This window comes from Rattus norvegicus, chromosome 5 (genome assembly GCF_021556685.1).
Source record: "Rattus norvegicus strain SHRSP/BbbUtx chromosome 5, alternate assembly SHRSP_T2T, whole genome shotgun sequence".
In the NCBI taxonomy this organism is placed as follows: Eukaryota; Metazoa; Chordata; class Mammalia; order Rodentia; family Muridae; genus Rattus; species Rattus norvegicus.
The window spans coordinates 165,339,613-165,366,990 of NC_141538.1; the positions used below are offsets into that span (position 1 = coordinate 165,339,613).

Sequence of the window (27,378 nt, forward strand, 5' to 3'; positions counted from 1 at the left end):
GTTGAACCTAGGTGTTCTGGAAAAGCAGTCAGTGCTCATAACTGCTGAGCTACCCCTCCACCACCCCCAGCAGTTTAAACTGGAACCCTCTACCCAGTGTCCTCCAGAAGAGTGAGCGAGTTGGGAATGGGGGATCAGGGCTGGAAAGTGTGTGGTATCGAGTGTCAGGTTAGGTGTGTGAAATGTGGTTGTATATAAATGGTCGTGTGGGTGAAGGTGTGCATGTGACTGGTTGCCTGTGAGGCGTGTGAATGACCAGGTGGGTTTCCGAGTATGGACCATTATCTGTTGCTCCCTGTAAATGGCTGTATAGAGGAGCAGTTGCATATAGGATTGCGACTGTGTGTGTACACGAGAAGTGACTGACTGTGATTGTATGTGGCCGTGTGTGTGTGTGTGTACAAGCAAGTGTGCGACTGTGTGAGTGATTTTACGCAAGCGATTGTGTGGGAGGTTGTATGTGATGGTGTCTCGTGGGCAGGTGAGTCTCAGCTTGTGTAGATGACTGAGTGCGGTTGTGTGTGTGTGTCCCTTTAATTTTAACCGCTTTCTTCCCCCCACCCCGGTTTTAAACGCTAGGTAGATTAAAATTAGGGGAGAGAGGTTTACAACTCCTTTATCAAGAATCTTGTCTGCCTTCCCCAGACCCTCTATCTGAATGCTCCCAGGAAATGGCCTGGGGCCTGGGCTCTGTGGCTATTCTTGCTTTTATTTTAGTGCTGAAGATATTGTAGGGACACTTTGGGGCCTGTGTCTGTGGCCCTGGTTAGGACCTCAACCTCACTTTGCTCTGGTCTCAAGAAGGATTGCCAGTAGGGCTGTGAGGCTCACATGATCTTTTTGGTCATTGTGAGCTCAGGGACTATTATCTTTGTGCAGATGGAGAAACTGAGGCTGGGGAAGGAGTAACCGTGTGCCCATGGTCCTGTGGCTGGCCCATGGAAGTTCTGGAAGCTGGGCAAAGCCTTCGGGCTGCTTGGAAACACAGGAATGTCCCCCAGTGGCTTGGAGCAAAGCTGACCAGTTCCACATCTGAACGCATACTGTGCTATACTTGTCCTTTTGGGGGATCGGATTTTATGGTGGGAGCTGGGAGAAGGAGAGCCTGGTTGAGGGAATATGTCTTTTGAAGGAAGAGCTCTGGACGGGGAGACATCTGAGGAGATTTCTAGCCCTGACACTACCAACATGTAACAGCACATACTAAGACTTCGACTTCATCCACACAGAGAAAGGCTAGCCCCAGCGGTTCCGCCATTCCTCCCCACTTTAGCATGACTGGAGCTTCCTGCCACCACCCTCCAGAGTCCCCAGCTGTGCCATGTAGCAAGTCCTCTCCCACAACCTGTCAAACCAGAGATGGCAGTTTCCCTAGAGCTCCCGCCTCTGTGCCTCTGTATCATACCAGGCAGAGCCTTTAGCAGCCTTGGCGGGCAATGCCCCTGGCCCGTGCCCTGTGCACCTCTCATTGATAACCGTGTGTCTGCCTGTGCCTCGGGTCAAAGCCCTTTGGTTTGAACTTGCCTCATGCTGAGAGGCTGAGACGTGAGAAAATTATGAGCAGGGGAGAGGAGTGGGACCTTGTGACAAGTGGCAGCTGTGGAGAAAGGGGCAGGCTCCGTGCCCAGGGTGAGCGCCATCTGGGCGGGAGGCCTGGCTTCCAGCTGTGGGGGCTCTGGAAGGGCAGAGCCTAGGAGGAATGATTTTGAAGCCACTACTATGGAGATTAAGGGGATGAGAATGTAAATCTCAAGTAAAAAGGTAATTGAATGTAATAGCAAACACTGCTCGCTCTATGTTAATTTTAGCTCTTCCCCTGGATACAAGACGCTGTATTAGTGTTTTATTACCATTTTGTTTGCACTAATAAAATAGTAAAATTTATTTCAAGGAAGTTGAAGGATGGTTTTACAATGCAAATTTGAAGAAATTGGACTTTTCATTTATGCCTCAGCTATTTTAAACCCTGACGGGTGTAAATTAGCTACAGGGACCAGGCAGACCCCACCGATGGGGATTTTGGAGGCGGGAGCCCTGGCAGAGGTTCCGGACTTGCTGAGGGCAGAAAGTACAAAGCACTCTTCAGAAAAGCCGAGGCCACTGAGGTGTCTAACTGGGTGGGACAGGGTGGTGGGTGAGAGTGTGCCCCAGCATGAACGACTGTGGCCGTAGGCAGGTACATCACACATTGGGTTGGTAGAGAGACTCATGTGACCATAGATCTCAGATCTTTTTCTGTCCTCTTGATCCTTTGGCCTTCTTCCTGTCCTGATGTTGGCCTACATTAGCCTAGTAAACCCCCAGGGGAACTGAGCAACTTCTGTTTTGGTTGGACATGACAGGTAGACCAGTTGTCTAGACCACACTCTCCCTCTGAAAGGAGACTACAGATTTTGAGGAAAGGAATCATCAGACTTTGGAGCCTAAAAGCAACGTGAGAAAGACAGGCTAGAAGCCGACAAGACCGAGGTTGACAGGCGCATCTGTCCTTCCTTGTTCTTTCTTGTAGCCCAGGCTACCTTGAGAAAGTAGAGCAGGACTTCCTCAATGAGCCAGCGTCCTGTCAAGTAGGGACAAATGGCTAGCCAGACGTAGGTGTGATAGTGCCTGTAAACCAAAAAGGTTTGATTTTTTTTTTTTTAAAGTCAAGCGACCTGAATTTCTTGGAACTAAAGGTAGGTAGAGAGGGAAAGAAAGGAAAAGGGTGGTAGGTGAGGTTCTTTCTTTTTGAGTTTTGGGTGAAGAATTCAGGTTGGATCTTGTTTTATCCAAACCGGTTTGTTTATCTCTGAAAAATTATCAGCAGCAATGGCCCAAAGGGATGCATTGAGGACCCACTTCCAAAAGGTAGGGAACCAAGCAAACGTTCTAATGTCTGGCAAAGTCAGTGGGGTGTATTGCCCAGGTTTTTCTGGATATCTGCCTGGTGCAGGGGAAACAGTGAGTTAATTTAGCTTGTTTCTAACACTCCCCCCCCCCCCGTCTCTCTCTCACACTCTCTCCCTCTCCCTCTCACTCCTTCCCTCTTCTCTCTCTCTCCCTTCCTCTCTCTCTCTCTCTCTCTCTCTCTCTCTCTCTCTCTCTCTCTCTCACACACACACACACTCTCTCTCTCTCCCCCTCTCCCTCTCTCCTTCCCTCTTCTCTCTTTCTCCCTTTCCCTCTCTCTCTCCCTGTCCCTCTCTCCCTGTCCCTCTCTCTCTCCTTCCCTCTTCTCTCTCTCTCACACACACTCTCTCCCTCTCCCTCTCTCCTTCCCTCTTCTCTCTCTCCCTTCCTCTCTCTCACACACTCTCTCCCTCTCCCTCTCCTTCCCTCTTCTCTCTCTCCCTTCCTCTCTCTCTCACACTCTCTCCCTCTCCCTCTCCTTCCCTCTTCTCTCTCCCTTCCTCTCTCTCTCTCTCTCTCTCTCTCTCTCTCCCTCTCTCTCTCCTTCCCTCTTCTCTCTCTCTCACACACACTCTCTCCCTCTCCCTCTCTCTCTCTCCTTCCCTCCTCTCTCTCTCTCGTTCTCTCTCTCTCTCTCTCTCTCTCTCTCTCCCTTCCTCTCTCTCTCCCTTCCTCTCCCCTCTCTCTGTGTCTCTCTGTGTGTGTGGGGTAGTCTAGTATATTCTCTCTCCCTTGCTGGGCGGGGTGTGTGTATGTATGCATAGTGTCAGAGGTAGATGCAGTTAAGGAGAAGATTTGGTGTTGACATTGGCTAGATCAAAATGGAAGAGACTAGAGGGATCTGTCAAGGAAATTGGAGCAGTCTACAGAAAACCCTTAAGGATGATGGTCTTTGCTGCAGATTTGGCATTGGAGCCAAGAAGGACAGGACATGACAGGCCCCTAGCTTCTCCTGGCGGCTAATCTGCAGGCCCACATCTGGGGCAGAGAGTGTTCACCCTGACTTAGGTGGTGGGATACATTTGAGGTCAAGCTAGCCTCCAGCCATAGGGCTGGCTTTCCCATGGGGGGCGGTGGGTTCCATCTTGGCTTCTTTGGAGCTCTTTCAGATGAAGAAACCGGGGATGGGTTTGTGGGGATCACAGGGTTTAGAATGTGCAGGTCGAGCATTAGTAGGCGGGAGCCTCCTCCTCTCCCACCAGCGCACTTGGGAGGCCCAGAGCTGACATCTGAGGACGACAGAGGTAGGGTCCATACGCACCGCTTGAAGGAGCCAAGGCCAGGGCAGGAAGAATACAAGAGGAGCAGATTTTAAGGGGAGGGTGTGCTGTTTGGCTGTGGAAATGGTCTGCAGCTCTTTGAGACAGGGAGATGCCCTGCTGTGTACCCAAGGATTTAGACAGGGCATCAGGCAGGGGGTTACCCTCCAAGGAGATTTCAAACCCAAAACTGTAATTACAGGCAGAAAGAGGAAAGAGGATTAGTGGGTGCCCTGCTGAGGCTGGTGGTGCAGGTGGCAGCAGGAGCGTGGCCTGGGCATGGGCATTTGTCAGGTCTCTTCACTTGGCCTCTGGACTTGGGTCAGAGCTATGGTGGTCTTCCCTGAGAATGACCAGGACCCCCAGGCACCTTTTTTCCTGCCCTCTATTCTTACCTCTCAGGACCCTCTCATGTCCCCATATCCCTCTTCCTAATGTATGGGCATCCTCTACAAACAGAAGGACACCCTTTCCCAATGGATTTGACTCTGGGCCCTGAGGTGTACACGTGTGAGCCGGCGAAACAGTGTTCTGAAGGATACCAGCCCACTGTCCTTCTACCTGGCCTCAGTAAGCTCCAATCTGTGTGATTTGCACGAGCCCAGGCTAGCCCGGTTTCTACTTTAGCCTGACGACAAGGAGGTTTTAAACTCTTTTACCCACAAAGCTCTACCCTTCCTTTCGTTCCCCTTCTCCCCACCCCCACCCTCCAGGTATAGCACCAGTACGCTCCAGTATTCTAGGCCCTGTCTCAACCGCCCCCCTTTCCTGCACCTGTCAGCTGTCTCGTGGACTGTCTGGCTTGGCTGCCTCCCATCCTATCCTCCCAGGCCAGCCCCACCCAACTTCCACCCTTCAGTCCCTTCTCCCCCCTTCCTGTCTTTTCCTACTGCTGTCTCTACCTGCCCATCCCCGTCGCCGACACACCTGAAGAGCTCCAGCTGCGGAGTGGAGTGTAGGCACAGCTCAGGGTGTTTACCAGACAGCCCGGATAAGGTGTTAAATCCTATCGCTGTCTTCCCAGGGCCAGCTTCCTCAGATGGGCTTCCAAATCCCTAATCTTGGGGTACATCCATGCCCAGCCTGTGTTTGATGGGAGCTTCCCTTTATGATTGAAGCTCAACTCCGCAGGATCTGTCGTTGGGGTTTGGTCTGGGTTCCTAACCGGTGTGTAACGACATGGGGTCCAGCCTCTTCCTCTCTTTGGTCCTTCCTTCCTCCCCTCCTTCCTTTCTTTGGAATCTTAGCGAGTAGAGGTCTGGATGGTCCCCTAAACCCCTTACCACTGTGATCACAAAGCTACCTATCACTGGGAATGTGGGTGCCAGCAAGAGGATCTAGTTTAAAGCGTCTAAAATGGAGGCGGGGATAGGGGAATAGCATCTCCGTTGAGTCCTCTGTTGTACTTCTTCAGACTGGCACAGTGGCCAAAGTGGGGTTTGGTTGGGACTCCAAATGCCCTGGCCAGGAACAGGATGACCGATCCTCAGTGGTGTCTCTGCGTTGGTTTGGGAGGTGACAGTGCCAGTGCTGCCATGCTGCGGTCCACCATGTCCTCCTTAATCTGGCCAAGTCCTTGGGGTAATTAGGAGTTCTCACTCTGCTCCCAGTGAGCAGAAACTCTGAGGCAGCACTGTAAGTCTCTCCTTATCGTGCAACAGAGGGATAAGGTTCTTCTGCGTTCTCAGCCTGCTCTGTTCCTGGAACCGGACTGTAAGAGACTGCCAAGTGTACTTCCCAAGCCTGGAGGTTGGAGAAGGGGAACGCTGGGGACCTCTGGAGATGCCTAGAGACCCCTGAAGTCTCCTGAGCAGTGAAGGGGTGTGCCTGGATCACCTCTGTGCACGTCTGGGAGAGATATCAGTATCATTTCTCTGAAACGACCTAGGCAGAATCTTCTAGCTTCAGCATTTCTCCATGGCCACAGATGGCTTCTTCTATCCCCCCACAACATGCCCCTTTCTCCTTCCCCGGGGCAGCTAGCAGGCTCTTGGGGTTCACATCAGCTCAGTCTTCCTCTCTCTAGGTCTCCTCACCCCACTCCATGGCTCCACCCTCTCAGTCTTGCCTCAGTCATCCCTGTTTCCAGTTTTCCTCTCTGCCCTCTTTTGAGGTTTGTGCCCTGAGAGGAACACAGGGGTCCCCTGAGAGTCGGTTCTGAAGAGACATCCTCCTTCATGCTTTGTCCACAGACAACTTCAAGGTCAAGGAGAGTGACCTGTGGGCCGGGACTCCCTTGGGCTCCCATGGTACTACACTTCCTCATTTTATTTGGACTATGTGTTGTTGAGCAAAGATTAAGAACAGGGGATAGAAGACAAAGAGGGCGCAGGGAAAATCTGAGGGTGATCTTTGCGTTGGTGAGGAGGAGGAGGGAGGTGAAATTAATTCATTAGAAAACCGTGTTTACTGGCTTTGCTTAGGTGCCTCCATTTTAAAAGTCTACGTTTACAATAAGTCGCTAATTAAAATATGAAATTAAGCAACAGCTCTGTTTTTTTTTTCCCTCGTTACACTTTAATTGCATGATTTTTTTGTGATGTAATTTCTGGAAACACCCAGTGTACCTCATAGGACTGATCGTGTGATAAACTAGAAGCACCTGAAACTGGCCCCAGAAAATAAATATATGAATTCAGGGGAACTTGGGATAGGCTGGAAATGACAGAGAACCTCGGAGAGCCGGACCACAGCAATGGCACTTTCTATGTGAGGACATTCATCCTTACCTCTCCCCAGCATCTCAGGGAGGGGGAAGCCAAAATCAAATCCAGACTAGGTGAGGTGTCACTTGGTGTCCTCTGGCCCCAGTTGGATGCCCCGGAAAGCAAAACTACAACGGCGAATCTCCCGGAGTCTGCTCTGACTTTGTCTCAGTCGTCTGGGCTGCCCACATCCAGCCCTGACTCGGAGGGGAATTTCCTATGCCCTCCTCATTCTGAACCAAGCCCAAGAGTAGGCAGGTGACCAGGAATACTGGCTGTCCCTTTCAGAAAAAAATAAGTCTGACCTTGTTCAAGGCCTTGCCCCTGCCCCTGCCCCTGCCCCTGCCCTTGCCTTGCTTGCCCTGTGTTCCAGACTCTGATGAAATCTTAGGTTCCTGCAAGAGGAGGTGGGAAGCCAGAGCCTAAGGTGAGAAGTCAGTGCAGACTTTCCCAATCAGGCCCCCAGCACTCCATCCTCCTCCACCCCAGCACCCCCATCCTCTCCTATCCCTCGCCCCCTTGCCACCTCCTTTGAGATAGGGACCTAACTAGGATCTCCAAAGCACCAAGGACCTGCTGTGAGTGGTGAGTGGTGAGCGGTGAGGGGGATGTATGTGACTGGGAGATCTCAGGCCGGCATCACTGAAGGTGTTGGCCCTTCTCGACGTAGGGCGTGTGGGGCTTTCTTTCTTGACTTACCATGAGTTTCTCGTCAAGGACTCCAGTAACTTCTTCATGCATTTTGCTCCTAGGGAAAAGGCATTTCCCTTTAGGGTGTCTTTTTTAAAATTTTTATTTCGTGCATGTTACTATTTTTGCTGCATGTATGTATGTCTGCATGGGGGGGTGTCAGATCCCCTGAAACTGAAGTTACATAGTTATAGCTATGAGCTACCATGTGGTTGCTGGGAATTGAACACAGGTCCTATGGAAGAGAAACCAGCACTTTTAATCGCTGAGCCATCTCTCCAGACCCCCTGAGGGTGTCTTCGAAGCTGAGTGATAGTGGAGTCGGTGGCCCACGCCTTTGATCCCAGCACGGGAGGCAGAGGCAGATGGATCTCTGGGTTCGAGGCCAGCGAGGTCTACAGAGGGAGTTCCTGAACACCCGGGACTACATAGAGAAACTCTTGTCTTGAAAAACAAACAAACAACCACTGAGGAGGCTCAGTGGTTAACAGCGCTGGCTGCTCTTGCAGAGGACTGAGGTTTGATTCCCAGTTCCCACAAGGCAGCTCACAATGGTCTGTAACTCCAGTCCCGGGGGATCTGTCATCCTCTTCTTAGGCACCAGGTAAGCATGTTGACATAGTCCACATGCCCCACATGTGGTTTCTGCACATACATACATACAGGCAAAAACCTATAAAATGAGATTAATACAATTTATACTTCTGAGTGAATATAATTTTTTAAAATGTTATAGAAAATAATTTTTTAAAAAATAGGCTGGGTATGGCTAAAAATAGTTTAGGGAATTGCCAAGACTCCACTGAGGCACAGCCGTGTGACTCTGGATAAACGACCTGGTACTTTGGGGCCTCAGTTTTCTTATCTGGAAACTGGGGGTAACAGTAACCATAAACTTAGTTGGTTAGGATTCCGTGGGACAACCCATCTGAAACACTTAACGCCGAGCCAGGCCTGCCGCAGCACATTTAAATGTTCACGATTATTATAGTTAATAATGGTTATCCCTGTTGCATTGGGATAAAAGGGCTTTTAATTTTTTATTAAGAAAAGCTATTTTTACATCAATGAGATTATTCCTCTAAACCTGTCTTGTTCAATACAGTTACTCTCTGGTCACACGTGGCTATTTAAATGTAAATTAATTAAAGTTAAATAAAATTAAAAATTTAGTTCCTTAGTCATACTCACTCTATTCCGAGTGCTTGGTAGCCACAAGTCTCTTGGTGTCCAGAGACAGCCGCATCGGTCAGCGCTGGACATTCTGCTAGGCAACCTTCAAAACAATCCCATTCAAAGTTTTTCAACAAATCTAAGGTTTTTGTTTTTTGGTATTTAATTTGTTTGTATGTTATTTTGTTTTGTTTTATTTTATTTTATTTTATTTTATTTTATTTTATTTTATTTTATTTTATTTTATTTTATTTTATTGAGACAGGGTTTTCTTTGTGTAGCCCTGGCTGTCCTGGAATTCACTCTGAGAAGATTGGCCTACAGCTGTAGTACTCCATCACGTGACTGAAGCACAGTCTCCTTATTGGTTTGAGCTCTTTCCCCTCCTCTCCCTTCTCTGGAGTCACCTCTTCCTAGCACTTACCCTGTGTTGTTCTCTGATTGGTGCAAGATAGTGAGGGATTCTGGGTAGAACAGGCAGCCTGCTGATTGACTTCCAAGTAGGAGGCGCCTGGACAAGAGTCCAAGCACTCTCCTCGGAGTCCCGTGCTTCCACCTGACTGGCGTGTCCACTCTTTCACCTCACAGGGTGAGAGGCAAGCGAGACAGGAAGGGTTTGCTGGAGCTAGTGAAAATGAACAGTAGGTTGGGGATTTAGCTCAGTGGTAGAGCGCTTGCCTAGGAAGCGCAAGGCCCTGGGTTCGGTCCCCAGCTCCGGAAAAAAAAAAAAAATGAACAGTAATGTCTCACCCTTCACTGACCAGAAGCTCCAAGATACAACATAGAGCCCAGAATAAGGAGTGGCAGCCTGTCTCCTTTCTCCCTTCCCTCTCTCTTCCCCTACCCGTCCCCCAAGGTTTTCACCTTCCAAATAGTGCCTGTGTGTGTGTGTTTATATGTTGTGCACATATGTGTGTGCACATGTGTTCATGTGTGCATATGTGTGTGTGGAGACTAGACTGTGTCTTTCTCTTTTGCTTTCGACTTAATTTTTGAGATGGAGGTCTTTCACTGAATCAAGAATCCACAGATTCGCTAGACTGGGTGACCAGTAAGCCCCAAGGTCTGTGTCTGCTCTCTCTCACCCCCTACCTCATCCCCATCCCCATCCCTACTCCCACCCCAGAACTGGGGTGGCACACATGCTAGGTCTGAACTCCGGTCGCCATGCTCACAGAGCAAGATGATTGAAGCATCATCTCCCTGATCCTGAAGCAGTCTCTCTTGGTGGGAAATGCCACCTAGTAAAAATTTGGGGACTCCCGGAGGGCATGGAATGAAGGTGTGGTGAGCTCCCAGGGTAGGGGTACCAGGGCTTCAAGTTGGGGTCCACTCCAGAAAGGCCTGTGACTGTCCTTTGACTGGGTTGGCTGAGTAAGCCTTTGGGTCGTGGCCCCGCTTGTGTGAGCTCAGGGTGAAGGGCCGTGGGCAGGGCCGGCAGGGCAAGCATTCCCCGGGCAGCTGGCAAGACGGATAGGGAGAGCCAAAAACGGACCTGCTGATGTGGTCCTTTCTGCTCGCAGCGGATCATAAAATATGGCTCAGATTTTCATTACGGGCTCTATCGATTATCTTCTGGGATGGATGAATTATAGAGAACATTAAATTTTTTTAAAAAGGCAAGTGAGAGGAAATATCTGAATGAGTTTGGGTGGTCGATCGCAGAAAGGCTGAGCCACCAAACCTGGTCTTCAACCAGGGCGAGAACGAAACCTTTCAGGGCAGACAGCGTGTGTCTCTAGCTTGGCTTGCAGGACTCCTTGGGTATGGTTTTTCAGAGGGGAAGATCTGTGCTCTTCCAATCTCCCCTTACCTGTGCCCTGCCCTTTCCGGGGATCTGCCCAGGTTCCAAGAAGGTCAAAACTCAGGTTCTCCGTGGAACTCCAACTTGGAAGAAGGGTTTTTCTCAGGTTGTACGGCTCCGTTGCTAGGAGTCAGGTAGCCCACACTGTTATTCCCTCTCCAGGGATCTCCTGATTCTGAGATGCTAACTGGGCACAGAGAGAGGGAGTTCAGCAGGTAGCATTGGTCTTGTGGAGTGAGTGGGTCCTGGCACGCTCTCCTGTGGGATGTAGCCCTGTCTGCCAGCCCATCTTCCCCTGCTCCTTCTGCTTGCAGTCACTGGCACAGAGGGGTCCTTTATTTGCTCGTCTGGGAAAACAATCCTGGACCACTCCATATCTATCCAAGTCAGGTTGGAGAGAGCCTCTCTCCCTGGCTTGCCCTCACCTCAGCCCATTCCAGTCCAACTTCCGTCCGTGTGTGACCTTGGGTGTGTCCCAGCCCTTCTTTTGACTCTTTCTTTCTCAACTCTCCAGTTGAGATGAACGTCTACCTCATTGGACCCTTGGGGTGACCGTATATGATGGTGTTTACAACCCCAAGCACACAGGGCAGAGTCGTGCGAGCGACGATTATGTTCTCCCTCCGTTGAGGCAGCGCCTAGGGGCGCTCTCGCCTGCCCACCCCCCTCTCTTTGTGACCTATCACCTATTTCATGAGCTCAGTCCTTTCCTTGGAGTGTCACCCACAGTAAATGATTAAGTCCTCACGCCTCGATTCATGAGTAACTCTTCGTATCTCCATTTTAGGATGGAGAAACTGAGACACAGAAGAGTCAAAGGAAAAGTTTTCCAGGGCCGTACACCGCAGGAGTATTGGGGCTTGGATTCGTACCTGGGCAACCTGATTCCGAAGCTTATGCCCTGAGCCCCTGTGGCCTGTTGCCCAGTGACCTGGCACAGTGGCATATAAAATTGTGTGTGTGTGTGTGTGTGTGTGTGTGTGTGTGTGTGTGTGTGTGTGTGTGTGTGTGTTCAAGTGCATGCGCAGACAGCCCTGCCTTTAACACGTTGTCTGGTTGGCTTTACTTCCTGACTCTCCACACTGTGTCTGGTCACCTCAGTTTGTCAGCAACTCCCGCCTTTCCTAAGGCCACGTTCTGGAAGGAGCAGATTTCTCCACACCCCCACCTGGTCCACCTCACCCAAGCTTCACCTAGGCCTCTGCGAAAGGTGGTGGTTTCCATGGATATCCGTCTCCCTCTGGTGACACACCCTTTTCTGTGTAACTCTGTTCCCCAGAGTTGATTGTTTTTGGCACAGTACTCCGTAAATTCATCCAACAATTAAAAGGGGGAGGGCGAGACAAGAAGGAGACAGTAACCATGGGGGTGAGTGATCTGTAGGCAAAGGCTCAGTGATGTGTGGGCCCCATCCCTTTTCCCTCTTCACAGCAGGGTAGGGCATAAACTTAGGAAGCCCCTGGAAGGGGCTGGCTGGGAGTTAGGCTCTGGCAGTTCTGGTTCCTTCTATTTGAACTGTGTTCTAGTCTCCTGTGTCTCACCTCCTTACATCTACAAGGGCCCTTCTCAGAGTCAACGCAGGCAGCTCCAGAGGTCATGTGAAGCCTCGAGATGCCAGTTTGGAGTGATTTGAATATTTACTGCCCTTGTTTTGGTTAAGCGTATACGTTTGCTCGGAGTGTGTACCATCAAATACCGGCCGTGCTGGGCGTACCCGTCGTAGGCTGTGTGAGGTCACGGAGGAAAAATGCAGTGTGGAGAACGCGTTCATGCCGCAACACATCACGGAGGATTTTTGTATTTAAGATGTGGATTTTTTATTGTGTTTTTTTTTTCTTCTTTTCCATACAACCCTGAAGTTGGGCAATGTGCATGTCTGTGTTTTTGTTTTCACTCTGGGTGGCTTATGAAATCTGTTCATTAGCACCCTGTCCCCTCCCCACACCGGCAGATCCTCTACCGTCTCTCCTGGCTCGCGTAGATCTCTCCCCGCCATCTCTGTGTCTTCTCTCCTTTGAAGACATGATGGGTGCCTCCCTCCCTGTGGTGTACACACTCGCCTAAGATAAAAACCAAGGGCACACTAGGCGTCTTCCCCAAGCCCACACCCTGAGGCAGGTGTTCATTATGGTGGGAGAATTTCTACCTCTCTCAGAGGAGAAAGATCCTCAGTGGTCCCCTCTCTGGGAAGAAGCAGAAGCTGTCCCATTCTCACAGGACCTCTTGAAGTGGCATGGTCCTTTGGTCATCAGACACAGCAATGGGCAGGTCTGCAGCCGAGAGCCCATTTACCAGGCAGATCCAGGTGCCCCTCTTGCTGGTCTGGTGTGCTTCCGTAGGTCTGCCCTTCCTTCCCCTATTAAACCTGCCCGGTACACTTGAGCACAGACATTGCCTTTGGCTGCAAGGCCCTGGTGTATTGCTGGAGGCCTGTTTCCAGGCAGGGAGAGGTGAGAATTAAGAGTGGGAGCAGACCCTGGACAAGAATGAGTGCTGAGGTCATGGGGAGGAACCAGAGAGAACTTTTGGTGGGTCACCAACCCTGCCTTGGCTTCCATACCTGTGAACCATGTGACCTTTGACTGGTCACCTCATATCTCTGTGCTTACTCTCCTTAATCTATCCGTGGGGCCCATACTGTTCCTGCCTTTGTGTTGTAAAGATTCATCTCGATCATGTGCGTAGAACACTTGATACCGTGCTTGTCGAATTAATCTAGTTAGCTAATACCGTCCGTCCTCATGTGAGCTGATTGGCAGAGGGCGAAAAAAAAAAAAACAACAACAAAAAAAACAACCCACTCACCCACTATGCCTTCTCCTCCCCTGGCACATAGTAGGTGCTCAGTCCTTTCTGAGATAAGTTGGGAAAGGCTCCAGTAAGCAGAAGTCCCTTCGAACCTGCACACTGGGAACGAAACGGATTCGTGGCGGAGGAGAGAGACCAGCAGGCAGGTTTGGGGTCAGGAGTCTGGAGCGTGAAAGTGGCCAGTCGAACCTTCTGCTGGGGGAAGGGAGAAGCTGCACCAGGCTCATCTGATTGTGACATGAAATCAGGGACTAGTTCAGCTCCCCCAACACTCACGCCGCCCACCGTGGGCCAGCTGCTGTGCTAAGTGCTGGAGACGCAAAGATAATTAAGACCTGGGCTTTGCCCTTGAGGAGTTAAGAATCCGGTAGTGAAGACAGGCTTGTGAACAAATTACTCCAGTTCTGTACGGAGTTTAATTCCATGAGAACAGATACGTGGAGAACAGAGCACAGGGGGCGTACGTGAGTCCTCTTGGGAGAAAACCTGGAAGGTTCTTGATGAGGTTTAAAAGAAGAGGGTAGTTACGATCTGGGGGCTTTCTGGAGCTTCATTTGTTTTTCCTACTGACTTGAGCCTGTTGGGTGGGAGGGGAGATGGCTCCTGCCATTTTCTTCCTTGTCCTTCCAGATCTGTGAGGAACCCAAGCCTTAAGGCTACAGCCTGCCTCCGGGGAGGCCATCAGAACCCCGGCCTCAGAACCCCGTTTGGGATCTCCATGTCAGGGTTGACTGTCAGTGTTTGGCTTCTTACCTCTTTACCTGGGCGTCTGCTTAGAGATTCATTAAGCTCTGTACCTACTGACCGACACTGGCGCCTCAGCCCTGGGGCCTGTTGGTGTGGGAGGGCCACGGTGCTTGGAGGGCATTGGGGCCCATGCCTTGGTTTGGTAAATGGGTCAGGCCACTTGCTTGGGGAGTCTTGGAACAAGGCAGCAATGGTAGGGGAAAATGGAAGAGGAGGTGGGCCTGATCATACCCTCTCCACGGGGGTCTGGGGTATCCTTTTCCCACCTAACTGGAACCCTTCTTGTCCAGAACATGAGACTCTTAGACAGCTCTGACATGTGGTTCAACTCCTGTGTGAGAGGTGGGTGCTTCTCCTGACCTGGGCCTGGGCAAGTGTGAATGTCCCAGTGTGTGAGACTAGAAGGGGTGTGTGTTAGCTCCGGTGTTAGATGCTGATGTTGGGGTACAGACTCCCCACAGGAAGGTGGGTCTAGGACTCAATCTGTCTAAGATCCAAGGTACCCTTTCCTCTGGCCCACAGCATATTTTTTTTTTTTTTGGTCAGATTCAAAAGCTGCCTAGGTTGCCTGTTCTAGACTGACAGGCAAGGGAGTTTCAGAACTCAAAGGAGTAAGTCTCTCAGTGGCCCTGAAGTTCCCATTAAAGTGTTTTTTCCTCTTTTTTAAAGAAAAAAAAATATTCCCAAACTGGAAAACAAAGGAAACTCACTTCCCCCAAATCACACGAAACTCACATTAGGGGCCTGGCAGGAATCCACGGGAGTCAGGAAACACACTGTTAACCCTGTGTGATGCCGAAGGGTGGGAGGGGAGCCAACCGACCCAGCCCCAGCTTGCTGTCACCTTACAGCCCAGTCTTCCCCCAGGGAGTCCTGAAACCTTGTCTCAGCAGAGAGGAGGGTCCGGTGCTGAAGCTGGCCTTCAAAGAGACAGCCTCTTTCCACTCACCCAGCCTTGGGAGTCAGGAGAGGAGGGGGCTCACATACCCTGGGGGAGAGCCCCCTGAGAACTTTGATGGCTGGGGCAAGTTAGAAAACTAACCAGGTTGCTGCCCGCTCCATGACAGACCGTGCAGTCAAGGATAAGACACTCAAGGAACACACAGACACTGTGTATGGGATGTCGGGGAACACGCGGACACTGTGTATGGGATGTCGGGGAACACGCGGACACTGTGTATGGGATGTCGGGGAACACGCGGACATAGGATGTTACTAGCCCGTAGGAAGGGAGATGGAGGGCCCGAATTTCAACTTCAGTTCTAGACGCAGGATGGGTCTGAGAGTGGATAAGGAGAATGCCCTCGGGGCTCGGGGCCCACATCCTTACGTGCACAAAGCCGGACTGCACGCTCGAGAAGTTGTGTACTTGTTGGTATGCTTGTATTTGCACGCGCTTGGGCTCTTTCTTTTTTCCTAAAAAGGCTGAAAATATTTACAGGTTTCAAGCCGAAATGCAAACAGGAAAAGCCCTTTAGAAAGTGAGCGAAGTGGATATTCAAAACAGGAATCACCATGGAAACGCCACAATATTTGCTTAAATTGACACAAAGGTTGGCGGTGGTGGGGCTCCCGACTTTCTGTAGGCCACTGTTTTTGGCCCAGCACCTATCACAAAGGAGTTTCTTGGGCAGCCTCTTTTGAGGGTGTGCTCACGCCCTCTTTCCTGTCTGTGACACAAAATAGCACCTTAGTAGAGCAGAGAGGGAAACGGAGAAGAGATCAAATTCACCATCCTGGGGGTGGGGGTGGGGGGCAGACCCACCTGTAAAACCTGCCAATTCTTTAGATTTCCATGAGGCTGCTTGTGGAGGGTCCTAGGGGCAGCCGGGAGCCCACCAAGCGGGGGTGGGAACCCAACGCTGGTTGTTTCTGTTGCATGGGTCTGATCCGATGCCACTTTTGACCCGATCCGTTCCCGGGGTGACCTTTAACCCCAGGTGCCCAGCCTTGGGTGTGATCCTTCTGTTGTTACCCAAGGGTGGCATCTGATTAGCCTAGTATGGTCTCTCCCTGCTTGATTCTTTTATTAGGTACGACACCTCATAGCGAGTGGCTAATAATTGTGCAAAGGGCACACTGGCTGTAGAGTCAGGCATGGCACGCACCGGGGCAGTGCCATCTGCTGATTGGCAAGGCGGGCCCAAGAATCTCCTGTTTCACTGGCTGGGTACTACACAGGGTGTTGGGACTTTCCCATTGTCCTCTTGGGTAGTAGTTTGGTGGGACCCAGCTGTATCCCAATCATCTTTAAAATGTTTTAATTGTATGTATTGTTTTGTGTGTATTTTGTGAGTACACATGCACACATGTACACACACACACACACACACCCCTGTACACGTAGGCCATGGTGCAAGTGTGGAGGTCTAAAGGACAGCTTGTGAGAATAGATTCTGCCATGTGCGTCCCAGGGATTGAACACAGTCATCAGATTGGTCCGCAAGTGCCTTTATCAGCCAAACCATCTTGCCAGTCCAGAAACCTAATCTGTTAACCTTTCTCCTCTCTGGCAGGCACACAGACCTTGCTGACGGAAGGCAGACCCTCTCCATCCTGACTGCCTGAGCCACCCACTCCTCCTTCTCCGGGGGGGGGGGACCCTGCAGCTCCCCAGTGGTGTGCATTGGAATGGACTTTGGACCTTGGCCTCTTGGGATGCAAAGGTACTGCTCCTGGTTCCCAAGGTGCTCCGGGAAGTGTGGGTTGGCCAGTTGGAGGATTGCCACTCCAGCCCTTACCCTTACCTCTCTCGCTGGACTGTGTGCCCCAGTAGCTCATATGCCATAGACGGGGAAAGGGTCACATGAACACCTACATTCTAGCCCTGGCTTTGCCATCAAACTTGTTTCTTGCCCCGCTCTGGACCTTGGCTTCTTCACCCATGAAACAGAGAGGTTGAAATAGAGAGGTTGGTACAATTGACCTTGAAGAGTCCTTCCAATGATCCCAGCGCTATACACGGTGGGCAGATACCTCAGGCGATGCCCTTACCCCATCTGATGCTACCCCAAGATCAAAGGGTTGGGTCATTCTGAATTTCACCGCGGGGACAGCAGGTGTGCACACCGGCTGGCATGCACACAGGCAGACTCTCGGGCTGCTCTGCCCTGAGTTTGTTTGTGGAAGGAGCTGGGGTGGGAATGACCTGTCCAGGGTTATCTCCAGCCCAGGCTAGACCTTCCTTAGTGGACAAGATGTGACTACCTTTGCTCAGGGCATGAAAGTAGCCTTTTGCCTATGGCAAATCACTTTAGCCAGCCACAGAGAGTGTCTGTAAATCGTGCTCTCAGATATTTGCCTGTGATTATCTTGGGGCATATTGGCCATTGGCAGTGTTCTGGAGAGAACCAGCCCAGGGAACATGTGTCCACACAACTGATGGACTCACGTGATCTTAAAATGGAACCTGGAGTAGAGAAAATTAAGATTGACTATCTAGGAGAGCATTGCTGGAGACCACTCATCCTGTGCCTAGCAAACTAGAGACGGCCTCCCTGGCATCTCCATTTGTATTCTCCTACTCCATAGGCATCTGGAAAGGAGGGTCCTTCCTTTCCTTCTGCAGTCTGGCTCTGTAACTCACGCTTGTTTGTTTGTTTGCTTGTTTTTGTTTTGTCTTTTGAGGCAGGGTTTCTCTGTGCAGTCCTGGCTCTCCTGGAACTCACTCTGTAGACCAGGATGGCCTTGAACTCACAGAGATCTGCCTGCCTCTGCTGGGATTAAAGGTGTGTGCCACCACAGCTGGGTGTGGGAAGAGTTTGGAGAGGTGAGCACCCTGGTGTTCACTGAGGGCTTTCCAAGGTCTTCAGAGCAGCGAGCCCTACTACACTTCAGGCTGGGGTTCCTTGGGAAACAGCAGAAATCCTGAACATAGCCCAGGAACTTGCAGATCAGATGCAAATGTAGCCTTTGGTGGCCAAAGTGTCCGAGGCTCTTCTTCATGGCATCTAGTGTGACCGTGCCCCAGAAACCTGTCCATCTGTACTCAAGGTGTGTTAGCGCTGTCCTCCTGCCCCCCCCCCCCAGTAGCATCAAGGCTGCTTAGACTATTGCCTGAGAAAGGCTGTGTGTGGACAGTTTGCTGCTCCAAAGTCTTCTTTGGGTCCGGTGCTAGCTGGCATCTTGATTTTTTTTTAATTAAAAAAAATATTTATTTTCTTTTATATGTGTGCCTGCCTGTATGTCTGTACACTGTGTGTGTGTGTGTGTGTGTGTGTGTGTGTGTGTGTGTGTGTGTGTGTGTGTGTGCGCGCGCGCGCGCGCCTGGTGTCCTCTGAAGTCAGAGAGGGCGTCAGACCCCCTGAGACTGGAGTTACAGATGGTTGTGAACTGCCGCGCATGGGGGGCTTGGAATCAAACCCTTGTCCTCTGCAAGAGCAGCAAGTGCTCTTAGCGTCTGAGCCACCCTTCCAGCCTGGCATGTGGCCCCCATTGCCCTCCTGCGATCTTCTGGCCTGACTCTGCTTCCTGGGAGGATTAGAATATTGGGAAGGCAAGAACCTTGCATGCCCCACCCCAAGGCTTTCTGGTGCCCAGCCACTAGCAGGCTACTCAGGTACCTGTGAAGCTCCTTTATGGGGCCGATGAGCGACTACACCTTTCTTCGAGATGCGTTTTTTGTTTTCTTCTTTCTCTGCGCAAAACATGCCCATTAATTTTTCCCTTTCCGAAGTTTCCACTCACTGTTGGCTCCCAGGGGCCATGCCCGCTGGGATTAGCAACCCGGCAGAGTGGATGGGCCCAAGAGGTCCAGCGGGACTCCTGCATCCTGGCATCGGCTGACTCCAACTTTGGTAATGAAGCTCGGGGCTCTCCAAAGACTCGGAGAGGGAATGACAAGGCCCAGTCTCTTGCTCACTGACTCAATCCCTCTCAGTGGACTTGGCCAGGGACTGGGGTCCTCTATGGCAGGGTGTGGACCAGGGGAAACGTCTGCACTGCAGGTTCTGAGGTCCACAGACCCCACTGTGGCTCAGGCTCAGGTCTTGATCTCCCCCATTTCTGAAGGTTTTGCAGAAGATCCGGTTGTATTCAGTATCCAGAGAAGGCAGTGTAGTGTCTTCAGTTCACCCACCAGCGGATGGCGTGAGGGAGAAGTCCCTGCCATCATAGATTCCTGACAGAAGAGGTGGTGACAACCACACTCAGAAAAAACAAAGGTAGACTTTGGGCCAAACGGAAGTAGGATGAGGTGATGAGAGCCAGGACATGGTGGGGCGGGATGCTCAGAGCCAGACTCTGAGGAGTTGGCAGCAGAGATTAAAGATGTGAAGTGGACAGCAACCTGAAGATGAGGCAGGAGACTGCTGCAGAGAGAGACCAGAGATGATTTAAAGGCCCTCGGCTGGGAGAAACTAACTCCATCAGTGACCGGATCATGTGGCCGGGGGTGGCTGGGGAGGGCCGGGATCTGCAGCACTCTGTGTGCCAGGGGACAGGTGGAGGGATGCCTCTGGGGAAATAAAGTAATCTGACTTGCTTTAAAAGACAGCTGAAGGTGTCTTGGGGACAGTGCATCACAGGAGCAGCAGTTGAAGACACCAGGAGTCAGGGGAGCAGTGGCTGCAGCCACCGGAGCAGGAGGAGGATGGGCTGGGATGAGAAGGTGTGGAGGCTGAGAAGGGAGCGGAGCCCCTGTGCGCTCCAGGGAAGAGCTAGCATGACTTAGCCAGTGTCCTGAACGGGGTGAGCAAGAAAGGTCCCCTGGATGCCTGGAAGGCGCTGAGCTCCCCTTGTGTCCGTGTCTCCTCCGTCTCTCGGATCTCGTGGGGTTCCTCTCGTGTACATTAGGAGGGAATTGCGGTCTGGCTGCTAGGAATTCTGCTGTCACCGTCCGTTTGCTCTAAGGCTGCACACAGCGTAGCTGATTCGGACCTTTCCGCCATGTGCAGGGCTTGACCGTCCTTCTGGCTTCCTTCCCTGTGGCTTTAAATGTGTCACCAGAGCTGAGCTTCTGCCCTTTTCCTGGCCACACAGCTCCTCAGATGAGTGTCTCTAAGGGCTGATAGATGTTGGCTAATACTGACACGTACATGGGGCCAGCTTAACCTCGGCCCAGCTCGACGGAGGAGATCCTAACCCTCTTTCCACATAAAAAATAGGCACTGTTAAAGGCATGCCGGGAGACTTGAACCCAGGCCCTCTCCCAGTGTCTGAGGCCTCTGACACAGACTTTCCTTCCCTGTATCCTGGCATTACCTGTATGGTTTAGATTGGCTATGCTTCTTCTGGCTGTGATACTGTAATGACATCCTTGACATCTTCCATGCAGCCCAGGAGCAAGCCAGAGGTCTGGCTGGGCCAGTGGAAAGCTGCCGTCGTCGCGGCCACTGGGCCCCACAAGTGCTTACTGGTGCTGGCAGCATCTCCCCAGCCCTATGAACCGGCTCAGCCCTCCAGGAAAGCTCAGGAGACTTGACCTCCAGGGGGAGTGACAGGAAGGCAGGCTGGTGACATCTTGCAGGGGGCATAGGAGGGTGTCCCAAGTGGGAAGCAATATGTGGCACAGCAGCTCAACCTTTCAGGAAGCTCTGGAGACCTGACCTCCAGGGAGAGCGTGGGACTGAGCAGAAGGGGAGGTTGATGCTGTAGGGGCTGGTGGGGATATCCCAGGCCCGCAGAGAGTGCTTCTGTCTGACTCCGAGAGGGGGTGGGTGTCAGCTGGTTGTCCTGGGTGTGTCTGCTTGCCTTAGGGGAGGGTGGATCTGGGTGGAGAAGCTTTCGTCTTTGCCTGAGTGGGAGGTTTCTCTGCTCTCTGCCTCCCTGGTCTGTACAAGATCCATGACCTTCACTTCTAACTGGACTGGACAGTTTTAATGGCATCCTCCGGGGCTTTGATCTGGCGAGAGGCTGGCAGCTCTGGAGCGCACAGCTGCAGTGCAGGATGCAGAAGGGTGGGGTTGGCAGAAGGAGGTACCTGGGAGGGGAAGTAGGGTAGTGTGTGTCTCCACTACCCCTGGGAGAGGTGGTGCTCTGAGGAACCCCCTTAGGAAGAGTGGGTGTGCGACTAAGAGATGGTTCAAAAGAGTGACTGGGCTTTGCATTTCCGTCCTGGATAAGAAAGCTCTCTTACCCACGGGAATGCTCTTATGATGCCGGTACCCACTGCCAGTCCTTTTCCTCAGTTTCCCCTGTGCCCCTGCCTTCCCCTGGAGAAGGCCTGAGTCCCAGTTAGTACCGGGCCAAGGGAAAACATGGAAGGCTGGCAGTGTCTGCCCTGTTTAGAAATACCCTGGAGATATTCATGTCTCCAGACATGGGGGCTTCACCGGACAGACGGCAGGATTGTCTCTCCTTCCCCTGCGTGGGTCCCGGGGATTGAACCCCAGACACTAGGCTCACCTTGACCTGCTGAGTTATCTTGTTAGACCCATTTTATGTCTTTTTGTTGCTGTTTGCTTGTTTTTGTTTTTCAAGACAGGGTTTCTCTGTGTCGCTTTTTGGCTATCCCAGAATTCCCTCTGTAGGCCAGACTGACCTTCAGCTCACAGGCGATCCTCCTACCTCTGCCTCCCAGGTGCTGGGATTACAAGCGTGCACCCCCGGTGCCCAGCTGTGTTTTGCCTTTTTGAGATTAAGCTCTCACGACACAGCCCAGGCTGACCTCCAACTTGAGATCTTCCCGCCTCGGTTTTCCATGCACTGAGATCACAGACGTGTACGACATGCCTGGCCCCTTGTCTTATCTAATTCTAGAATCTACAGAGTTATATATCCCTGGGCGCAGGCGAAACTCTCTAGGGATGGAGGTGGGAGGACCAAGTCGAGGCTCCAACGGGACACTTGCAGCCCATCTCCCAGGTCCTCCGACATCTGCTCTCATGTAGTTCACTCCCTGTTTGCTCCAGATCTAGTAGAGGTCCTCACCCAGCATTCTCTTCAGTTTTGTTCCTTGGCCTCCCTCAGAAATGGGAGTCTCCTCTGACCCCGTACCTTGCAACTTAGGGTTGGGTGAGAGGAGGGAAATATATTTACATATGACTTTCTCCTCCAGAAATGCTAAATCGGGTTGGGGGGAAGCAATTAAAAGCAACTTTTTTTCCCCTTAGTAATCTATGTTATGAGCCAGTAATGAAGTTTCCGGCCGTTGTGACTCAATATTTCAGCTTCACCGATTCAAGTCAAAACAATCCAAGCCTGGGAGTTTGCTAGCAGCTGAGCCGGGGCCCTGGCAGCAGCTGTGAGTCCTGATGTTGCCTCTCGTCACTAGTGGCCCACCATGCACTGCTCACTGGGCAGAGAGGAGCGGTCCCAGCTGGGAAGGGGGCCAGTCCTCCAGGGCATCTGTCAGAAGCCCAGGAGTTCACGTGAGCAGAATATACCTAGGAGCAGGAGGTAACAGCTCCAGTGTGGGGGCGGGACCCAAGAAAGGGGGCGATCAGAGGAAGTGGATGCTACAGGGGACCACAGGATGGGCCGGCGCTCAGTCCTGACCTCTGACCTTTGCTCACCCTTCTCCTATTTTCAACCATTCATCCAACCGTATTGAACAGCAAACAGTTCGGACCCCTCATTTAAGGACGTGAACAGAAAGGGTCAAGAATCCGTGTCGTCTTGGAACTTTTCATAAGGTGGAGAGAAGCAAAGGGAACACTAGAAGAAGGGGTGGGGGAGGCAGGAAGTATGTCACTTTAGGTGTGGCTTCTGGAGAAAGGGGTCGCTGAGATGGAGCCAACGAGGAGGTGAGGTAGCCATTCACACTGATTGCTATCTGGGGAAGAGCGGCTCCATCAGAGGGAATAGGAACTCTGAGATCCTAGAGGCAAGAGCTTGACCCCACTCTGCTCCTAGTACAGGTTTTGTGCTGTACTGAGAATTCTGTTTCATTCTTGGTTTTTCCCAAGCGAAATCAAGAGTCTTTGAAGAGTTCTGAGGGACATGATCTGATTAGGTGAAGGTCCTTTATTAAGACGAAAGCCTCAACTGCCAGACTCCTCCTCGTATGGTCCCCTGGGTGATGAGTCCCGCTTTCATCAGGGAGCAGACACAGGTGTCTTTCTGCAACCCTCCCCCCCAATCTCCAGCCTCAGTCTCCTCCCAGAAGCAGGTTCACAAACAGGCTCTTGTCACTTTAAGTAGCCCCCCAACCAGCTTCCCTGGCCTGCTTTATCTGGAGCCCAAGTGCATGTTGTTCTAGGACCGATCAGCTTTAGCTAATTAATAATCTGACAGGGGACACCCAGGGGATTAGCTGCTGAGCTGAGCTCTACCAAGCCTCGGCAAATGAGCCCTGTGCTCCTCGGGGACATGGAGGTGACTTTGAGGGTTACGGGCAGAGGGGACCCACCATAGGTGAATGGTGGCATGGGGCAGTGTAGGAAGGGCTGGGGACAGTTAGGTTAAGAGTCTCTTGAAGGGAGTCCACTGTCCCAAGATTGGCAGAGATGGGGGCTGGGGATTTAGCTCAGTGGTAGAGCGCTTACCTAGGAAGCGCAAGGCCCTGGGTTCGGTCCCCAGCTCCGAAAAAATGAACCAAAAAAAAAAAAAAAAAGATTGGCAGAGATGGGTAGACACGTCCACCTCCCTTTGTCATCTTGTCACGGACCAGAAGTCATCGCCACCTGTAGGATGTCCCTGCCAGAGTTAGCCAATTAAGATACAGGACTGCTAGTGAAATTTGAAGTTAGGGTAAATAGCAAATCATTCTTGGAAGTGAGTGTATTCCAGGTGATATTTGGGATATACTTATACTAAAAGAGTGTTCATTGTGTGACTTTTATGTTTCCCTGTGCATCCTGTCTTTCCTCTGACGTCATTCTGTCCTGGAGAAGACTGGAAGCTTTGAGGCTCCCCTTCAAGGGAAGCCTGGGGTTTCATCAGAAAGAGAGGACACTCCTTAGGGATCTGAGGACCGGAAGGGGGCTGGAGTCACTGTGACTTCCACTGCCTTTGTCCAGGGGGAGGACAGTGGGAGCAAAGGGCTGCCACTTGGTGGAATTTCTCATCCTGTATTTGGGTCCAGGTGATCCTTGGATGTATGGACAGTAAGTCCCATTGGGGGCCTCTTAACCCCTGGGCAGGAAGCAATGTTCCGTGGTCACTTCTCCCCAGAGAGACTATTACCTAGAAGCAGGCTTCAGGCCTCTCTTGAGGGTAGGTGTGCCTGAGGTCCCTGGGGATAATTTGTATTGGATACTGAGGGTTCTGTTCTGAGCCCAAAAGGGGTGGGCAACAGGGCTAAGGGGGATGGGGCTAGACAAAGGTAGTACCAGAAGCCTGCTATGTAGGGACTACCTCCATATAGCCAGGCCTCTGAGCACTAAACAGAAATACCCATATTCAGACCTCTGGACACCCACTTCTCTGAGACCTCGGAGTAGCCCTGTAACCAGCTTCAGAAAGGGCAGGCCATCCAGAGAGCTAGGCTGCCTAGAATGTCATTCTGGGTGCCAGAATTGGAAAATCTTTATTGGAAAACTCGATGGGACCTAACTGCTCCCTCTCGTGACCTCTGTCACCCTGGCTCTGTTCCCCGTGGTCAGGGAGCTCAGTGTAGTCAAAAGGGCTCGCCGCCAGCTGGTGGAAGTCCAGCTTCCAGCAGCCAAGGGGCCTGATGCCAGGAGGGCAGTGCCCGAGGTGGGAGTTCTCTGGGCTGGGCTCTTTCTGCAGGAGTTATCATCATCCTCACCCTCGAAGGGTTCCTCTCCCAGGCCCCCTGGGCAGCCTCCTCCCAGCTTTTCCCGGCATCACTAGCTTCGGGAGTCTTGCGGTGGGAGCAGAAGGGGTTGGGGGGGTGCCGAGCTGGTGGGAACCGCTTCCGCTTCCTGAGCTCTCAGCCTCTTCCCCAGCGTGCCCAGCGGTTTGGCCCGGGTTCTTGAGCCGTCTGCTGCCCGTGCTGCCTCTGACCGACATCGTTAGCATGGGTATTTATATTTCATTAACGACATTAAGCCCAAATGGCATTAAAAGCAAAGCTGGTGATAAATAGCTTATTAATAAACAGGGAGTGCTCTGTGCTGCCTGGCCTCTCCCAGCCCCAGTGTTAACCCTTGCTGCCCTAGATAAATAGGCTTCACCCCAAAGATCATCCTCCGAAAGACGGGACCAAGAAGGTCCCGTCACGTGACCAGGAAGGTCCCATCACGTGACCGTCTTCCATCTGGTTCCGGTCAGGTCCATGTGTCTTGGAGCGCATGGGGCCAGCTCTAGGTCACTGGGGCTCACACAGACTGGTCAAGCCCCTCACAGTTTCTAATCAAATCTCCCCTGCCCTACTGCTCACTCATTTTGATTCCAGGGATAAAGAATTCAGAAAATGTAGCTTTCTAGGCCGCTCACCAGTCTCCCCTCCTTTCCTGGAAGCCCAATCCGAAAGAGGGTCTTCTATACTGCCTTTAGAGCCGTGACGCCTTTAGAGCCGTGATGCCTGTGAAAAAAAGAAGCAGCCCAGACATGTAAGCCCAACTAGCGTAGTCTGCATGCTGTGAGCGAGTGTGGTAGCCCCAGTCATGTCTGAGGCGTCCCACTCGGCTCCATTTTACAGAGACAAAAAAAGTCACATGTTGCCAATCAGGGGCGGCTCGGTTTCCTGCATGAAGCTCTGGGTCCTGTTCCCAAGCAGCATGGAAACCAGTGTGTGGTGCATAGCTATAAGTCCCAGCACTCGAGAGGTAGAAGAAGGTAGATCTCAAGTTCAGTGCCACCCTCGGCTACATAGCAAGTTCCAGGCCCCCCTGGGCTACTCAAAACTATCTCAAGATGATGGCAAACTAGAAAGGTAAACCCGATGCCCAGGATAGCAAGCTGGCTTCAGCAGCCGGGGCTTGTAGCACACAGCCGCTCACCCCCAACCCAACCTCCCTCAACTCTCCCAGAGACACGATTTGTCATGGAGGGGGCCATCCCTGGCTCCTGAACGTTAGAAATGCCAGGGCTCCCCACAGCAGAGGCTTCAGTCTTTGCTTTGCCTTTTTGAGCCCCTTGCCTTTGGGACCCTGACATTTTATCATTGTGACGCTCCTGCGTAGGGAGACAGGACTGCAGGAAGACTAGTGAAGCCTCTCGGGTCAGCATCTTCCTCCAACTCCGAAGAACCATCTGCTGTCCACAGGAGCCCTCCTGCAGAGAGGAGCAGCTAGGCTTGGGCTTATGCTTGGGGCTTGTGTCAGCAAACATGGCCGCAGGGTCACCCTTAACATATCTGAACAGCAGGGGCAGACTCAGTCCCTGATGCTCACAGAGCTCCAGCCGCCGTCAAAATCAGACAGAGATCAAGAAAAGGATGTAGAGCCCCACGGAGACCCTCCCAGCTCTCCACCAAACAAGGTTCTGGCCATGGGCCTGCCCATTTGGGATTGTTTTGGACCCGTCTGGCTATAGTGGAAACGGGGTTTTCTCAGAGTCTTTCATTGTAGGGGAAAAAAGAGGGAAGAGTATAGAGGAGGAGAAAGTGAAGCTTCCACATGGTCCCACCCAGAGGACAGGGTAGCAGTCACATCCCTGCCTGCATCTAGCACATGGATAGAGCATGCGTTATGTTAGTAAGCTGGACGTCTGCTCTCTGCCAGGGGACCTGACTCCTGACTCTACTTTTTTATTTTTGGTTTTGGTTTTGGTTTTTCAAGACAGGGTTTCTGTATCCATTGCTGTCCAGGCTGGCCTCAAACTCACAGAGATCCACCTGTCTCTACTTCCCGAGTGCTAGAAGGCCTGGTTCACCCATTTCTCCTATTAAGTCATGTCTGAGTAGGTCTTGGCTGTCACAGTGCGGCTTGGTGAGTGTCACAGCCAAGTCATGATTGTCACTTACATTCTACTTCAGCTGAGCATGGCACATGCCTTCTAGCCACCATCCGAGAACCAGGAGACAAGGGCCACTAGTGGTCGGGAGGGATAAGGGGAAAGATGGCTTCAGGACTGGCTGCCCCGTGTGGTAATGCAGGCTCTCCATTTTGTAGTTGCATGGCTGTCCCTTCTCCCCACTTGGGCTCTGTCGCCCTCCTCGGTGAAATGGGCACAGTTGTTGCTAAGTTGCAAGGATGTGTTCTCTAAAACACCCGGGGTAGGGCTTCACACTCACAAGATACCAAACGAGGGACTGCTTGCTGCCCTGGCTCTCGGGAGACCTCCTCCTTAGTTGTTTCTGATTCTTGGCCCATCTCAACATCCCCAAGTCTGTAACACCCAGGACTGGACTATGGCTTCTGCCATAGCTTGGCAGGAACTAGACTAGTCATCTGCCGCACTGGCTCACCTGAGTTGTATCAATTTATAGGAGAGATGAGAGCATCCACACCCCTCTTCCCTCTGCAGCCCATTGCCTTCCCGAGGAGGCGTCTCTTTTCCCAGTCCCACCTTCAGT

The 27,378-nt window shown here is 51.8% G+C and overlaps 1 protein-coding gene across 2 annotated transcripts in view; it reads left to right on the forward strand.

Annotated features, from left to right (window-relative positions):
* Positions 1-27,378, forward strand: part of Casz1 (castor zinc finger 1) — a 150,127-nt gene that overhangs the window by 18,081 nt on the left and 104,668 nt on the right. For both annotated transcript variants that reach the window (NM_001427668.2, XM_087549499.1), the window contains 1 exon segment: positions 16,592-16,741. The gene's annotated coding sequence lies outside the window, so the exon portion shown is untranslated.